We start from the raw sequence: 19,151 nt of genomic DNA on the forward strand, positions 1-19,151 counted from the left end.
ATTAGAAGCTTCAGAGATGTAACCGGGGAGGGGGAGAGAGAGAAGAGGTAAAAGGAAACAATGCATGACAGACAACTTATCTGGCAAAGCAACTTACTGACAGAGTAAACCGAGCTGTTACATTTCCAGGCATTCAATAGCTTGGGCATGTAACAACATGAACATTTCATTTTAGCTCTGAACAGAAATAAGACCTAAGCTCGAAAGAGTTCAAAACACTGAAAAGGAATTTAAATGAGCACTCAATAAATACTCCCCCAGCAAACAAACAAAACACCTTGCACTTTGCCCCTGCTTTTTGTAAATGATGCAAAATAGCTATTAACACTCCAAATAGCTTTTCAGCAAGCTATTCGTATCTGAATGTTACTAAAGTAACATTTAGAATAGTGTTCTAGATCCTTGACAGTACATAGAATGCATTTTTAAAGGTGCTTTTTGATAGCATATGAGGTGACATCACAAGCATTGTTTTTAATTGAACTGTATTATTCAAAACAGGATAAAATGTACTTTCCACAAAAGCAGGTTATCTTGGTTTATCGAAAACCTAAAACAAGCATGTAATCAACCCACCTGCCTGTCAGAACAGGAACAGCAGCAGCCAGACAGCTGGTAAAGTGAGATTAGAGTCCAGACAAGGGGAACAAAACATTCAAATGGGGTGTGCATGTAGCACCAGGTGATCGCTTCTGTGGGGTGGGGCTTGCCTGCCCTCCCATATTTTATTCAAGTTGGCACCCCTGCTTCCTACACGCAGACCACACCCCTCACTGGTCCTGTTTCAACACCCCCACACACACAAACACACTTTTGCCTTGCTGGAATGTGTCATTGAGCTCTGATGCCGCCTTTGGCTTGCCTGGATAGAGGATAGGTGTGTGGAAACTACTGTACAAAGGTAGAATTTACCAGCCAGATGGGCAGGGTATAAATTTATTATTATTATTATTATTATTATTATTATTATTATTATTATTGGCACTTTCCACTTTTGCCTCAGGCCCCACTCACCAATGGCATGTACCCCTCAGAAGGTTGTTCAGGAAAGGGTGTGGCCCTTGGGCTGAAAACACCCTCCCCCCAACAAAAAACCCATAGAGGTTACAGGCATATGATCAAAGACAGAACTGTAGAGGTTTAATGAACCGTAAGGGTCATCTAGTCCAACCCCTTGTAACGCAGGAATCTTTTGCCTAACAGGGGTTGCACACACAACCCTGAGATTAAGAGTCTCATGCTCTACTGACCAAACTATCCCAGGTCTGTTGCCTCTGCTAAGAGCTGATGAAGAGTAGAGAATCACAAATTTTCCATCACTCCTTCTAGTAGACCAGCTTCCTTTGGCCTTCAGTTAACTATCACCTACCAGCAGCCATTCCATCAGGCTATCTGAACTGTTTCCATCCCAGTTGGCCATTAAAAGAACAGGATTTTTAAAGAACTGGTGTGTGATCTTGTTGTTCTCTTCTTTACTCCCTACCCCCGCCCTTTTCCCTGTGCATAATGTTTTTCAGATTATAAACCTGAGGGCAGAAACTGTCTCACTACAGATTCTTTTAAGCCATTCTGAGGCTTCAGTTAACAAATGAGGTGAAAATGCTTTAAATAAATCATATTCAGCTTGCCTGACTGGATTTTCTTTTTAGGGAAGGCTAACACAGAGACAGGTACAGTGGTACCTCAGGTTACATATGCTTCAGGTTACAGACTCCGCTAACCCAGAAATATTACCTCAGGACGAGAACAGAAATCGTGCTCCAGCGGTGCAGCAGCAGCAGGAGGCCCCATTAGCTAAAGTGGTGCTTCAGGTTAAGAACAGTTTCAGGTTAAGAACAGACCTCCAGAACAAATTAAGTACTTAACCCGAGGTACCACTGTATAAGATGACAGAGACTTAAGATAGTATTAAAAAGGTAAAGGACCCCTGACAGTTAAGTCCAGATGCGGCGCTCATCTCGCTTCACTGGCCAGGGAGCCAACGTTTGTCTGCAGACAGTTTTTCCGGGTCATGTGGCCAGCATGACTAAGCTGCTTCTGGCGAAAGCAGAGCAGCACATGGAAACGCCATTTACCTTCCAGCCAGAGTGGTACCTATTTATCTGCTTGTACTTTGATGTGCTTTCAAACTGCTAGGTTGGCAGGAGCTGGGACCAAGCAACAGGAGCTCACCCCGTCGCGGGGATTTGAACCGCTGGCCTTCCGATCGGCAAGCCCTAGGCTCAGTGATTTAGACCATAGCGCAAATAAATAAATAAATAGTTATTAGTTTATACAGACAACTTTATTCCAGAAAGATATTAAGTTTATTTATTTATTTTAACCAGGCACATTTATCCCCCAGTACTACAAAATCATATTAAGCCATCTTTTATCTGGTGATAATTTAGCCATTACATTACATATATGTTAAATTGTTAAACAATATATACAGCATGTTAAGATGCCTAAAGATTGAGTAACCTTTCACCCATTCAAACTTCCTTTAGCTAACCCTTCCTTACCAATGCTCTCAGTTGACCAGTACCTTTACATATTAACTCAAGAATGCAGTGGAAAAGTCTGCAACTCATTTACTAGGTGAAAGGGAGCAATCCAACCCTTTCCCTAAATATACTTTTATTAGTATATGACACAACAAAAGCTTTTTGATTTCTTCACAATAGTTTCTGCAAGAAAAGCTAGAACAACCTCTCTTCAGCAGAGTGCATTGTTAGCTAAATGAATCTTTGATTTCAGAGACAACAGATACAATATACTAGACAGAAAAACCAAATACCACGGCTTGTAAGTCTTCTCTGACAGGGAAGCAGTTCAAAATAAAGATGGATGGAACAAGAGATCACAGGTCTTGTAACAGAAATGTGTGGCAAAGGATACAAATCCAGGCCTGCCTTCCTACAGGGTTAATAGGGGAAAATATTTGTAAGGCCAGCTCTGAGATTTATCTGTCTGCACCAGCTGTCAGTTCCAATTACTATTCATCATAGCAAAAGTCAAAATAACAGAAGAGAATATCATGGCCTAATTCATACACACAGAACACATTTACCAACTCCATCCTAAAACATTGTTCCAGGTGATATGCATGCTTGCTATCACATCTATGGTATATGTTTCATACATGCAAACTATCGTTTGGCATGGCTGTTAGTAAGCAGTATACATACATGTGATGTGGCACCAGAGGTACAAAGCAGGGATTCTGCTAGTGTAGCATCCACTACACTGCTCAGAAGTCTTCCTCACTGAGCTGGTGGAGGTGGTTTCTGGGGTACTGTTGGAGAATCCTAGGATGCTGGTTCTGGGAGATTTCAATAAACAACCAAAAATCGCCTTGAATGGATTGGCTTGGTACATCATGACTAACATGAGCATGGGGTTGTCTCAAAACATTGTTGGTTCATTATATGAGGCAGGCCATACCCTAGATTTTTTCTTCTTCAACTGAACAGCTGGTTGATAGTTATGGTGATAGTTACCATGTTGCCCTAGACCAACCATCTCCTGGTAACATTTGGACTGACTGCAGGGATAGAGGGACAATTAGGATGATCTACACAGACAGAGCTGTAACATTTAGTAACTCCTTACATGAACAGAAGGACTTCAACTTGCACCATGGGACGTTCTCCCTTCTCTCCTTGTGCTCCCCCCTAATCTGCTCTGAAGAACATTTGGGTGTGGTGCAGGGGACACATGGTGGGAGGAGAAAGGGGGGGGAGTCCCACTGCTCAAGCAAGAGTACCGTATTTTTTGCACCATAACACTCACTTTTTTCCTCCTAAAAAGTAAGGGGAAATGTCTGTGCGTGTTATGGAGGGAATGCCTACGGGTGGCATGCCTACGGATTTTCCTCCTCTAAAAACTATGTGCGTGTTATGGTCAGGTGCGTGTTATAGAGCGAAAAATATGGTAATTCCATTTGCACAGTTATATACTAGTTGGATACTGCCCAGTGACTTATGGATTCTGGGGGATTCCTGAAGGGGGGTGGGTTTCCATGGATGGTGCCCCACCTTGGAATGGTGCAATGAAAAGGGCCATAAACACAGCTTTTTCTAAATGCCCTCTAGCGCACTACAACCCCTGGATGTCCTTGGTATAAAAGAGAACTCTAGGGGATAAAACTTCTAGCTAAAGTGAATGCAGCATAAACCTTGTAACAAATGGCAGGCACTTGGAAGCATTTCATAAAAGACTGCTGTTTAACTAGTGTTTGGCTCTCATACAAAACACTATTCTTTATACTAAGCTGATGTAAATTATTAATTATGGCACAACCAAAGCTCCTGTCCAGGGGAAAAAAACTTGGGTTTTTTTTGAGAGGGGACACCAACCCTGCAAACAATCAAAATCTGGGATGGGTATTCCATAACTTGGTTACCACTAAAACTCAGCACAGTAGTTAGGAATTTAACTAAAACACCTGTGTTATATTACATCTTTGAATTACATCTTCTCTCACACTGGGTGGACTTACTGTTTTAAAGGATGGTTCTGGCCATCAGTAGTTGCATCAGGCACTTTTGTTTATCAGGAATATTTACTTACACTATTTATATTCCACCTAATAACAAGTTATAGGGACGCGGGTGGCGCTGTGGGCTAAAGCCTCAACGCCTAGGGCTTGCCGATCGAAAGGTCGGCGGTTCGAATCCCCGCGGCGGGGTGCGCTCCCGCTGTTCGGTCCCAGCGCCTGCCCACCTAGCAGTTCGAAAGCACCTCCGGGTGCAAGTAGATAAATAGGTACCGCTTACCAGCGGGAAGGTAAACGGCGTTCCGTGTGCGGCTCTGGCTCGCCAGAGCAGCGATGTCACGCTGGCCACGTGACCCGGAAGTGTCCCCGGACAGCGCTGGCCCCCGGCCAATAAATGTGAGATGGGCGCACAAACCCCACAGTCTGTCAAGACTGGCCCGTTCGGGCAGGGGTACCTTTACCTTTACCTAATAACAAGTTATCTGAGCAGTTTAAAGTCCAAGAGCTGAGTGATGAGCCTTGGGGCTGGAATACAGTCCCCCTTCAAGTTTCCCTCAAGTACTTTTCCCTGCCTAGAACATGCCCTTGAACTATTTTAATGCCTCTTGCTTGCTTGGAAGAGGAACGGAACACACGTGTGCATGTGTGTGCGTGCATGCGTGTGTGAGAGAGACTGACCTTTGCATGATGGGAATTTTAGCTAGCTATACAAAGACGATAGTCACATTGCTAGCTCCACTGACCTCTGGCATGCACCCCTCAGAAAGTTACCCATGAGGGGATGCAGCTTTTGGGCTGAAAAAGATCCCCTTACCACTGCCCATGAGAATACAAAACACACATAGAACCAAAAGCCAATAAAAATAAGAGAAGAATAATTCCAAAGTAAAACCAGTGACAGGGAACAACCATAGTGCAAATGATCTTTAAAAACACTAAACATTTGAGACCTGGTGCCCAAAAGATCACAATGTAGACACCAAGTGATCCACCCAAGAAGGGCTTTTGACAAACAGGCAGCACCACAGTGAACCTTCTCTCTCTAGTAGGCAGCCACCTAATCTGTACCAAACACTTTTCATCCCTTCTCCTTCCCAGACACCTTTTCAATAACTCCCTACCACATCTTGGTGTTGTGGTCCAATTGAAGCTTTATTTTAAATGGCTGTATTATTGTGAATCAATTTTTGATGGCGTATTTCTAAACAAAGAAGCAAAATAAAATTCAGCCCCAAATCAACAAGCACCAATAATATTTAGAACAATTCTGAGAGGTGTCAAGACACTTCTGTGGCAGAGTCAGCTAGAAATCACCACAAATTGGAATACAGGAAGGTACCCATTTTAATATGGAACTTAACACAAAGTCCTTCAGAAGGGGCAAGTAACTGTGCCAAGCAAATGGAGAAAGAAGATCTACAAATCATTAGCATTAGAATCATAGAATCATAGAATCATAGAGTTGGAAGAGACCACAAGGGCCATCGAGTCCAACCCTCTGCCAAGCAGGAAACAGTGATAAAAGGTATACCAAAGTTTAAAAACTGTTAATTCACATCTTCATTGCTAGGAATGCTTTTTATAATACTTAATGGATATTTCTTTGCATTTCCCTGCCGGAAGCATAAAGAAGTTGGATTCACAGCATATTCCAGATAATCAACATTATGTTGAAAAGTGAGCTCATTCATTATACTGTAAAGAAGATGAGTCACTAGTTAAAGCAAGGTATTTTACCTAAAGCAAGTTTAAATCAGATGGGGAGATTCGTGTGCACACATAGTGTCAGTGAAGATCAATTTTGATTTTCACTGAAGAGATTTTTGTATACAGACACATCGACATTCTTTCCACTCCTCACTGCAACCTTGGCTAATGCTCCTTAAGAGAACTAGAAAAACACAAGTTATGAAACCAACCGTTGCAGATGACCTGTAATAACACCTTCCCGGTTGCTTTTTTGTTTTAACAACTTTGCTAAAAGCTTGAGAATGCACTGTTGCTAGGAAGAGCCGCTCCCCAACACAGTTGTTCGTGTGAGTTGGTTTGTGCAGCAATTCATTCACAGACTCAGGCTTGTTTTCAAAACCTCAGTGTCTTTATCTGGGGTGAGAGTAAGATCTGTCTGCTCAAGTACAGCATCAAAGTGCTACCTTCACAAACACATCCCTAGAACTGTGAATGGATAACAATAAAGATGGAGTCACAAATTACCCTACACCTATTATTATAATTAAAAGGCACCTGTTCTTTTCACCACTGGCCAATAGTATCACAACGGAAAGCATTCCATTTCTATGAGATGACAAATGCCTATCCTAGGAGCTGCAAGAGGTGGAGGAAGCAAACTATCCCTTAGCTGCTTTTCAAAGTCAGATGGCAAGAGACACTTCATGCAGGCAAGACCAGAATAGAAGAGCCACATCCATGGCTTGAATAGTAACAGGAAGATGGAATATGAACTGTCCTCCCTCCTTCGAAGTGCATCATTCAGGCACAAAGGCTGAACAGGGCCTAGGCCCTGCCAGTTGAAGGGCCTAGCAATGCGAACATGGAATTGGTGAAATATCATAACCAATTTCATCATAAAGTGAAGAGCCACATATGTCAAAAGTTACATTATATAAAATTGGGAGGGGGGTCTCTCTGCTCCCAACCCACAAGGCCTTGAACCAAAGCTTCATATTCTCAGAATATGCCTCAATAACTAAAAAGAAAGCTGAGAATTAAAGCAATACTTTATGAATATACAGTCCTTGGTCTTTCGAAGGAATGCTGGCGCTTACGAGGCCAACCCACATTTTCTTAGCTAGGAAAGGCCAATAAATCCTAAATTGAGATAACTAGCAGAAATCACTTATGGTGCTTGTGAAAACCAGTGTTCTGATATTTGAAAGTCATAAAATAATTGACTCTTTTTCCAGGAAAAAATTCTATGCAAATTAGAGTAATTACCCACAGGGAAATTTGCTACGGGTAAACTTGCATTAGAATATTTTCAGTTTTCATGGTAAAAAAATTTGGTACCCTAGAGAGTGATCTAATTTAGCATGTTTATTTTTCTTGCATTTAATAAGAAAAGCAATTAACATTTGCTCTTGGTTACCAATGAACTCCTCCTGCCAACCTAGCAGTTCAAAAGCACGTCAAAGTGCAAGTAGATAAATAGGTACCACTCTGGCGGGAAGGTAAATGGCGTTTCCTTGCGCTGCTCTGGTTCACCAGAAGTGGCTTAGTCATGCTGGCCACATGACCCGGAAGCTGTACGTCGGCTCCCTCGGCCAATAAAGCGAGATGAGCGCCGCAACCCCAGAGTTGGTCACGACTGGACCTAATGGTCAGGGGTCCCTTTACCTTTACTAATGAACTCAAGTGTGTACAAGAGTGATGCTGAGTAAAAGGAGCACTCTATATACCTTTATTATTGTGGAATAAAGAACAACCCTTTTAACATAAGTAGCATCTAGCAATCCTGTAAGAGTTTTCTTGAGTAGGCATTAATAAGATGGCACTTTTGTTTTATTTTCTGTTTTCACCAACAGATTCCACAGCCAAATTCTATGAATGTGTCCTTAGAAATTCCCATGAGTCCAATGGATCAACTCTCAAGTAAGTGTACATTGGATGACAGCCTATTACCATGTGTAAAATTGCCCTAAAAATGTGGAGGCACACCTTCCATTCTAAAAGCAAACCCAATTCAAACTAAAAAGTGTCACTTCCATATACTTGTACGTAGAACTTCACAGTACAGCTCACTTTAACTGGCCTCCTGCTGAAACAATCTGAGGGATTTTATATTATAAATCATATTTTTATTCCAATTCATCTTTGACATTCTCAATCATTAATACGTATCAGAATTACATCCACAGTTGGAATACTCTTTGGAAGAATGGAAACAGCCAAATCCTTTACTATTCAAACATGCTTAAAAGCATGCCCTATGGAGTGATCAAGATGTAGTAAAAGATTTGTCCACACTAGGAAATGATTCTTATAGCGTGAGTGACTCTTTCCTTGCCGCCTAACTCAAATAAACATGTGAACGGCCTCCCCTGCAAGTATTCCAATGAGACTGGCAAATGCTCCTCCTGGCTTAACCACAGTGCTCTTCTGTTGGTCATTGAAGCTAGTTCTAATCCCACAGAATTCTTGCGTTATACTTTAATTCATGCAACTTTCCCAAATCCCTATTAAATCAATAGTGCAATATAGCCAGTCTTGAGCCCTTTTAAGCTGTTTTATGCACTTCTAATCAATATCTTTGCAGGTGGATTGCATTGGGGTGGCAAGCTCCCACCTCCAATGAATGTGTGTTCATTGAGAAGATCTGTACACACAGAAAGCTCTTCTCTGTACTATTGGGAAGCTTGGAAAAGCAGAGGGTCTGAATATGCCGTGGTTTGAGTCCACTGCACATACATTTACACACTCAGGAGGTCTTTGCAGTCACTACAATGATTAGTACCGCTGTATGTGGTTCACTGTATATGTGTAAGGTATCTTCAAACAGCTCTTTAACTGCTTTCACTTGCCAAATGCACTCTATCCATCGTGATCAAGGCCAAAATCCTCAAAACAAAACCTCTAGTTTTTCTTTAATTTAGCAAAAGGCTTTCATTAATGAGGAAGCATGCATATTTGCTGTAGTTAATCCTACACTAACCACAGTAAATTATGCACCAAGTTGATTAGAGTTCATCTATTAAGACCAGCTTCTTCCAATACCCAAAAGCCATTCAGTACTGTTCTGAAGCAATATGAACTTTAGCAAGGCAAAAGGAAAACCCATTGCTTTTATCATGGTATTTTGCATTTCATTGCATTGAAGACATTTCCTGAAGGCTCAGAACTAGATGGGAATTTGGGTTGGGGAAGAAAAAGACAAAATGTCACGGGCATTTAAAAAACCAAACAAGTTTGAAGGTAACAAATAAGCATCCAAACAGAAAACAACCATTAAGTATAAAATAAAGCAGATGGAAAGTCCAATAAAATACATAAGGATTAGTTTTATAGAGAATTTCCATTTGCTACATTGGGTGAATTGTTATTTTAAAACCTACAATTGGTTTAAATTGCAGTCTCCTGGATTTGGTAAGGTCCCCATAATTAACAAGGATTCCACACTCGGATTATGTTTCTTGTTTAATAAACTATGACTGTTTATCGTAAAAGACTTGAAAGCATGTCAGATTATGATAAACCTATATGGGCTGGCAAGAAGTCAAAAGTGAATTTAGCAGTGATACAAAAGAGCAGGGTGGAAAGGTATCGCTTTTGGAATATGCCTAGAAGTCTGAACAAGCGTCGCTTGGTCATTTGTTGTTCCACATCTCTATGACATGATGCAGAGCAGCACTGCGTACTTACATAATAGCAACCCCTAAAACAAATGCTAAAGACACAGGTACAATATAAAATTAAATCCCAATTTCCCATCCAGAAAATTTATGTGAAACAATTTGATCTCCATAAGGAATTAGAGACTTTTGACTTATGAAAAACCCATAGACACACTGTACAAACCTATGGACCTTATCCATGGGGGGGGGGAGCCCTCCTTTGATTAAATTGCCTCAAAGAGATGGCTGTAGCCAGGATTTATGTTAGGAGGCAGGCTTTATGTTATGAGGGGACAGAACCACAGTTAGTGGAATACTTTTTGCTTAATTTAGGGGGGCAGTTCCCCCCCATCCCCCACCTTGGCTACACCCATGGATGTAGGAGAGTCACCAACAAATCAGAGGGTGGGAGAAGTGAGACTTAGGAGAAGGTAACACCATAAGGATTGTGCCTTTTGATCATAAAAAAATTATCAAGGTGACCCTTAACTTTGTTATTTGATTAGCCATGTACTACCCAAGTACTAAAATTCATAATAACTTCAGATATCTTTCGGTAAAGAGTGAAGACCAGTCTCCTGCAACTAGTTGTCTAGCCTTAGGGCTCATCCACTCTGCCACTTGTGCCGGGCCTAGAAAACACGGGTCTAAGCAGTTTTCTGCTTGATCTACAACTTCCCAGGGAAAACCAACCTGGGAATAAATGGCAATCTGGGAAAATGCTGAATTGCTGTTTGCTCCAACTGAGCACTAAAGAGTGGTTTTCCCGAGGGAAAGCAGCAGAACAAGAGGAAGTGTAGACAAACCTTTAGACAGGGTTTGACATTAGAAGAAGCCATGGTTTCAGCAAGTCCATAATAAACCAAAGTCAATAACTTTTCTTGCTATAGTGTTATAGCTGAGAACAGGAGCAAGAATTTAACCTGCATGAGTGGCTTGCTGCCATAGGTGTGTAACAGAGCTTTACCCGGACCAGAAGGAGGCCAGGCCACTTCAATTCGCAATATTGTTCTCATTCAAAAAGATCTATAAATGTGCAAATCCTAACAGTTGAGTTTGGGATCTGGCCTTGCATTCAATCCCCCATCTCCCAAGAACCACTCAAAACAAAACAAAAATAGAAAACAACTATATAATTAAGTCTTTTCATTAAAAAAGCAAACCAAATTCTTTTTCTAGGACACTGAGTTCCTTTACCCAAGAAGGATTATCCTTGCACCATAACACCCTTCGTCCTGCAACCTTTTATTTCCTGCCCCAGTTTGAAAGTTTCAGTGTGTTTAGACTAATGCCCTGCTTTTAAAAAATATGTATCTGTCACTCTCTCCTTCAGAGGAACATAACATTAAATTACCCAAGTTCTCTTATCTGACATTGCATCTCCTAGGTAACCAATAAGAACAACACTTTTCTTTAGATACTGAATTACTATTTGTCCAATATTTACCCAACTAGCTAAGGACATGATAACAGAGCGACACAGATACTGTATCTGTGCAAAGAGGGTAATGCAGAAACAATGGAGTAAGAGAAAGATCAGAAAAAGAGCTTTGTTCTTGCTAACAAACACATACATACCTGTCATGCTGAATTTTAATATCCAATGATGCAATCAACTCAAGTGGTATTCTATCCCTACTTAAGGGTGCAAGGGCCAGGCAAGTATAATCTTTCCATTCAAATCTTCACCAAACACAGCTGGGGTGACATTCACTCAAAAAAAAACCCCTTGTGACTCAAGGTTTATTAACATGCCACAGAAACTCATCAAATAGGGTGCCTGAATGCCTCCAGGTGGAAAGAATTCAAGCGCATATCTGGAAACTTAGGTTTGTGCAATTAAGATTATTGTTAATTCTTTTTATCAGTAATTTGTTAATTGCCCAAATTATATGCAGAACTGATTGAGCTCTGGTGGCAAACCTAGGACAGTATCCAGAGTATCTTGCTGACTCTTCATTTATAACAAGTTTTCAAACAATTGACTATGGGGCAATGGAAAAAGTACATTCAATATGATACCAGACACAGCTGTGTTTCTCTTGTAGAATCAAGGCACATACCATCTATCATGTATTGGTATGGGATTATCCCATGGAGAAACAGCCCACATCATTGTTCAAATGAAGCCAAATATGGGAACATAGGGTGGGAATCTTAAGGCCAGAAGTAGGACCTTTGATATTGACTTATTTCTTCTGGATATATTTCTTCTGTCATTGTTTTGACATGAATGTAGCCTTGGTTTATTTTATATATGCTGCATTTTGTTATATTAACCATTCTGCTATTTTGTGCTAAGCTGGATTGTTTTCTGTTTGTTGTTCGCCTCTTGTGGCTTCTCTTGGGAAAGAAAAGGAGGATATAATCAGCAAATTAAACCATGGAAGTACTTCCCTGTTGCTGGGTTATGGAGTCACTTAAGTGGGTAGATGCTGAAAGGCAGAGCAAACCAGATCTGACACTATTGCCGTTATTGAATGAAGGCACAGCAAATTCTATGCTGGCACTAGTGAATGACCAGCATTCAAAATTTCAAATATGCTCCATTCATCAGTATGCTACATTTTTGTCCTCACGGCACTATCAGAAAACATTCATCCAGGCTAGGGTGGGAAAACTTGTAATCCTCCAAGAGGCTGCTGAACTTCCAGCTCCTATCAGCTCCAACTTGCATGGCCGATACCAGGGACAATAGGAGCCAACAAGATATGGAGGTCCACAGGCTTCCAAGCCTAGAGCTAGGCAGCACACTCTTCCCGCCGCCCCCTGTAACCTCTTGTCTTCATGCCTTGTAATTATAACAAGACATTTGCTTCCTGAAGCAGAGAAGCAATTTGCTTCAATAAATGAGACAAGATGCAGTCCTGAATAATTTGTAGATAGTGGGTGAAATCCAATGGTGCTGTTCCATTAGTGAAATAGCTTTTGTTCCAGTAATGCTAACATAAGAAATGGTGAGCCTGTTTCCTCAAATTCCCCCATTCCTTCCAGCTTCCTCCCCTACCCTTCTGGACAGTGCCCTAAACCTTTGGAACAGAATTTTGGGGGTGCAGGGGGATTTGGATAAGATGTCCTCCCCTCCTCTTACACAGAAGCATTCGTGGGGGGAGAAGTTGCATTATCCTTAGGCCATGGGTCCACCTAGATCAGGATTGTCGATATCATCTAGCAGCATCTCTGCTGGATTTTCAAAAGGTCTCTCTCCCAGTCCTATCTGAGGATGGCAGATGTTGAACCTGGGAAGTTCATTACTTGGCCTAGATAGCTCAGTTGGTTTGAGCTTGGGGCTGATAACACCAAGGTTGCAGGTTTGATTCCCATATGGGACAGCTGCATATTCCTGCCTTGCAGGGTTTCAACTAGATGATCGCCAGGGTCCCTTCCAATTCTACAGTTCTTTTTTTTTTTTAAATGATATTTATTACTTTTTCAACATTTTCAACACAACACTATAAACAAAAAAAGAGAGAAAAAAATACGAATACAATACAAAAATGCTACATGAACTGACGAAACAAAACAAAAATCAACAAAAACAATTTAAAAACACCTCAAACATTTTCAATATCTTATATTTCATTCACTTATTTCCAGCGACCTCCTCACTCCTCCCTTTTTGTATTCCACTTCTATTAATTGTTTCAGCAATCCCTTTCCATCTTAATCTGTTTTCTATCCTATAATTATCTTAACACATTCTTGCCTTATTTTTCCTTTAATTTTCTATTAATCTATTTATACTTAATTCCTTATAACATTTCTACTAAAGCCATATAACTTCATTCCAACATTTTTCTAACCTTCCTTAATTTTACAATATTTCTATAAATTTCTATAAATAGTCTATAAACTTTTTCCAATCTTCTTCCACCGACTCTTCTCCCTGGTCTCGGATCTTGCCAGTCATTTCCGCCAATTCCATATAGTCCATCAACTTTGTCTGCCATTGTCCAACACTTCACTGTTTTCAAGAAGCAGCCATTCTCTCAACCAGCAAAAAGCAGATGGTTCACAATGAAATTTAAAGGTCTGACAGGGCAGGTCCACCTCCTTCTTTGGCATCCATCAATATCTTAAGTTTTACTCGAGGCTTCCTGCCCTGCCAAACAACTCCAAAAACATCCCTCTGCCACCTCCTGAAACAATCCATCCCATCCAAAGCTTGCAATGTTTGAAACAAAAACAACATCCCCAGCAACACAGCAGCCCTCATCCCCACCACAGTAACTCGGCCCAACAGTAACAACTTCTGATTTGTCCATATTTCCAAATCCCCCTTCTCTTCAATCCAACATCCTTCACAGTTATCCTTAAACAGATTCACATTTTTGGCGGTCATACTAACCCCCAAATACCTCTCTTTCTCAACCAATGTTAGTCCTGTCGCCTCCTGAAACTCTGTCAAGCTTTCCTTTTCCAGTTCAGATAGGGCTCTGGTCCTCAAATTCATCTGTTCTTCTTTAAGTTCAATCATAACGAATGTCAGCATATGTTCATCAGTTTGTATGGATGGGACTCTCCTCTCCAGTTGAATTGCTTTAAATTCAGCAGCAAGGGTTTTTTCCCTGACTTCAGCTGCAGTTTGCCGTATCAGAGTAGATTCCTGTGTCAGTTTCTGGGTGGTTTCTGAATTGGTATTCACCTTTTGTCCCAAGTTATTTAAACTTTCTACGATTAAGTCAATTTCAATATTTGCAGCATCCATTTTCACATTTATCACATCTGTTTTCTTGTGAAGTTGTTCCAGCGAATCGTTTATTTTCAATAATGCAGCCACTAAGGCCTCTTCTGTCAACATCCCGACTGTTTTTTCCTTTCCATTTGCCATAACACTTAAGAGATTCAAGGTCAATTCCAAAGTCTCACACTTTATTATCTTGCAGCTGGAAATTCCCCTAGCCAAGCTCCTGTAAAGTAACCAATTTCAAAAGCTTCCACTAGGGGAAAACAGTTTCTATTTGTATCGGTCAGTATGTCCTCTTTTAAACACAGTTTCAATAATCCAAAGTTAGTTTCAATTTTCAGTTACTTTCCTCCTTTTTTTTGAAAACAACCGGAGACAGTAGAAACAATGTATTCTCTTGTTCAGCTACCTGTCAATGAACATTCTAAACGCTGTCAATGGACGTTCCAAAAAACATCAATCCTGCTAGCAGCCCGTTTCCAGGGTCAGAGCGGCGGTATTTTAACTCTCTTAACTCTCTCCTATATTCAGGCATATTCAGTCCACCACTCCCCCCCCCTCTTCTCCTGTCTCCAAAAAGGGGGGGGTTAGTTATTTACCGATGGAAATTTAGTTTTTTACAAAAGACTTTCCAAGACTTTAGCCTGCAGCCTCCTTGCTTCAGTTTATCTACAAAAGGGGGAGGCGGACTTCCTGTATTGAACCTCCCCGTTTCGATGCCAGATTAGACGTTTAAAAATCCAATTCTTCCCAATTCAGCTCTACTCACGGGTAATTACTTTAGAGTCAAATTGTCCACAGGAAAAAGTCAGTGCTCTCCGACAACAGCTATGTGGCTTTGCTCCGTGGAAGAAGCAAACGATTCGAAGCACCGCGCCACTCACCCCACATTGCTCCGGATCCCCAAAACCGGGTTTCCCCGCAAGTAGGGGAGGCGCAAAAGGTGCCCGCCGAATCCCACGTTCACAGGCTTCTCCCGCCTGTGATTTTTACGGGTCTCCGCCTTCGCCGTGGTGGTACAGACCCAAATTCCCACGGGGCAAATTCCTCCCGATCAGAGGAATTCAGTCATTGCCGGAGGCACCAACCCGGAAGTCCCAATTCTACAGTTCTATGATTCTGCATGCAAAGCAGATTGTCTCCTGCTGAGCCACAACCCTTCCCACTTTTACATTAGTGGAAGCATTTTTTGGATCAAAAACCATGAAATACTTCAATCCAGCATTTTAAAGGCTACATTCATCGTAAATTAATACATTAAAATAATATAATAAAATAAAGTTACACTATAGTTGAAAGCACTGTATTTTCTCATCCTTACAAGATGGGGATAAATGAGAAAATGTATCTGCTTGTTGCTGCTTATTTCCTGAAAGATACACTGAATATAAAGGGAAACAGCTTCATTGTTTCCCCTTTTTGCTTTCAACAATATAACAATTCATGCATAAGGGGACAGAATACTTTCAGCATTTAAAGAAGCACTTAAGACATATTTTGAACTAATTTCTTCAGTACAATGGGCTTAAAGCCACCTGTTCCACAGAAACTCTGCCGGGCTGAAATAACCCTCCACCCACAGTTAGATATACCAAGTCCCATTTAAATAATTGGGATGTCAGCACGTTAACAGAGCGCTCAACAGCTGCAACTAGGTTCAGTAAGCCTGTCAAAATTGCTACTTAGGAAGGCTCATCATGAAGGCTATAAGCCTAAACCCATTTACTCAGAAATGAACTCCACTGAAATCAGTGCAACTTGTTTCCAAGGACTGTAGTTAGTATCAGGTTATATAATCACATGCTTCTTTGATACAGACAAGATCCATGGCATGATCCAGCCCCTGCTAAGCAAGTAGGTGTGCCGCTGGTTTTAACAGGAGTGATGAAAGAGGGAAAAGTTTGCCCCAATTGATGAACCGATACTTATCATTCCTTCTCCATTATTAAGCAAACGTGCAATGTAAGTATAGTACAATATGTGGCTTGCATGCATCTGTTCACAATTTTGCAAAAAGCCATATAACTGCACATTCAGAGGTTACGAGACTAAGTAATACAGCAACACATAAGCACAAAACCAAATTGATAGTTGGTTTTTAGGCACAATTATTGATTCTGGATTCCACTGGATAATTACATAGTAGTAGAATGAAGAATAGCTACATAATTAAATGCCAAAGTTCAGTCCTGAGGAACTTTAGGCAAATTCTATCAACAAATGTTTAGAATAAGTCAATTCTGACATTCTGGCTATAGGTTCAAATTTCAGCTTCAAATCTGCTGCATGTACAAGGCAGTGATTAGATAGGCAGATTGCTCCTACTCCTTTCTGCAGTTGTAATGAAGCAAACACCTACAAAACAAGATCTTATGCAATGCAAGGAAGAACAGCACAAAACTACATCAGTGTTATAAACTGGTTGCCAGATTTAAAGATGTTAATGTCTGCCACTCTCTTTAAAGGAAAAATTGATCATTTAAAAAAGTCTTCCTGTACCAAGTCAGGGACTCCTTTTGGAAGCAGATGGCTGTCGTTGTTTTGGCACAGGAATGGGGCCAGCTGCTGGTGCCAGCATCTGATCCTATATTCTGTCCTGTGTGGCATGCTTTCTAAATGCTACAGTCTAAATAAAAAACTTCCCATTTAGGGAGCTAAGTGACATTTTCATTTATCAAAACACTTGGTAACATGCATCATTTACAAGGCTCATCTTTGTTACATTTTTAACAAACTGATAAAATGGCAATGTTGGGGAATGAATAAGATATGACTAACAAAGCCCAAAATGTGCAATAAAGGCTGATATTTATACCAGAAAACTGCACATGCATTAAAAAAAAACTACAAGTGACTGGGAGCCAATGTGCTTAAGAGCATATCTGCAGCCTAAAAAAGCTGATTGCAAAGAGCACATTTTTGGCAACATGTCAACACCCTATAGCATGGGTAGGCAAGCTAAGGCCTGGGGGCCAGATCCAACCCAATCGCCTTCTAAATCTGGCCTGTGGGCGGTCCAGGAATCAGCATTTTTTTACATGAATAGAATGTGTCCTTTTATTTAAAATGCATCTCTGGGTTATTTGTGGGGCATAGGAATTTGTTCATCCCCCCCCAATATAGTCCAGCCCCCCCACAAGGTCTGAGGAACAGTGGACCAGCCCCCTGCTGAAAATATTTGCTGACCCCCTGCCCTATATATAGGTTACTACTGTGAGAACATCCACCACCACACCTGCATGTTTGTCATCAGCATATTTCTGACAACATACTCCAAAACACTGGATAACCCCACTTAGCAGTTTCATGTAAATGTTAAACAGCATGGGGGAGAAATTCAAACCCCCACATGGAAACTCCATGTAACTGAAGAACACTCACCAAGCATCACCCTCTGGTAATGATCACCCAAGGAGGAATGGAACCGCCACAAAGCAGTGCCATCCACCCCAACTCAAACAGCTGCTACAGAAGGATACCACAGTTGATATTGAAAGCCACTGAGAGCAGATGCTGATTTAGGAGAGCGCGACCGATACAGTCACACTGGGCGCAGAGCCTCAGGGGCGCTGCAGGGGACGGCACAACTAAGATGTAGAATGGAAGGCAAGGAGCACCAAATTTTGGAGTTGCACAAGGCATTGCTGAAATCAGACCCTAAGTTCCGCCACAGCTGAGAAGCTGAGAAGAATTGACAGGAATATATTTCCCCTCTCTCTCCCCCGACAGAGTTCATCATACAGGGCAATCAAAGCAGTTTCTGTCAGAAGCCATAGCTGGGGGGGAGGGGGACTAGCCAGGATTCCCCCCCCCAGTGAAGCCTGCCATTGAGGCTGCCACCTTGTGTATGTACACCAGTGGTTTTCAACCAGTGTGCTGTGGCACCCTGGGGTGCCTTGAACTGTGGTCAGGGGTGCCTCAGGGAACTAGCCTCTGTCCCTCTTCCCTTCCCTACTTCCTCTGATGGTGTCTCTGCTTCCCAAAGGCTTGTGCGGCTGTTTGTTGCAGCAGCCCTGGCTACAAGTTCAGCAGGTGAATGGTGCCTCTGGGGCTGGCCAGGGGGTGCTGCCGCCAGGAGCTGAGGTAGCCTCTAAGTAAGTAAGAGGGCGAGGGAGCCCTGCCAGCCCTTGTTGTTGGGAATGGACAGACAAGTCCCATGCCCCTGTGGAGCAGTGTGAAGAGGCACCTCTCTTTGGAACAGGGGGGCAGCTCAAAGACCAGGGGCAACGGTAGCAGCTGCCCAGAGGACTCCCAAGGAGAGGGGAGAGAGGAGGTGGAGGGAACACTCTACAAGGGAGCGTGTTCAAAAAAGCATGAGAGGCTGCTAGCTCTGCAGGAAAGGGATGACATAACTGGACTTCTGAGCCTCATGGGGTGCTGCAGAAAGAACACAGTTGATCAAGGCAGCCGTGGAATCAAAAAGGTTTAAAACCTCTGGCATACACAAATGTGCATCTTTGACTTGGGAGAAATAATGCCTAGTTTCGCCCCTGGTTTCTGCACCAAAACTGAGTTTAAACCCTGATTGAAATGAATCTAGAAAATCAGTTTCCTCCAAGAACTGTTCCCTCCCTGCTGGTTTCTAATCAGCCAAGAGGAACAAGGATCCAGAGCACACACAAGTGGTCACCCTGAC

The 19,151-nt window shown here is 41.8% G+C and overlaps 1 protein-coding gene and 1 long non-coding RNA gene across 5 annotated transcripts in view; one reads left to right on the plus strand and one right to left on the minus strand.

Annotated features, from left to right (window-relative positions):
- Window positions 1–19,151, plus strand: part of LOC309534981 — a 131,822-nt gene that overhangs the window by 79,769 nt on the left and 32,902 nt on the right. Inside the window, exon 3 of the long non-coding RNA XR_014220948.1 lies at window positions 8,023–8,089. This is a non-coding gene — a long non-coding RNA (uncharacterized lncRNA). The remainder of the gene's footprint in view (window positions 1–8,022; window positions 8,090–19,151) is intronic.
- The window catches only part of AK4 (adenylate kinase 4), a 35,260-nt gene that overhangs the window by 14,199 nt on the left and 1,910 nt on the right, over window positions 1–19,151 (minus strand). The window lies entirely within an intron of this gene.

This window comes from Podarcis vaucheri, assembly GCF_965113315.1.
Source record: "Podarcis vaucheri genome assembly, chromosome: 6".
NCBI classification, from domain to species: Eukaryota; Metazoa; Chordata; class Lepidosauria; order Squamata; family Lacertidae; genus Podarcis; species Podarcis vaucheri.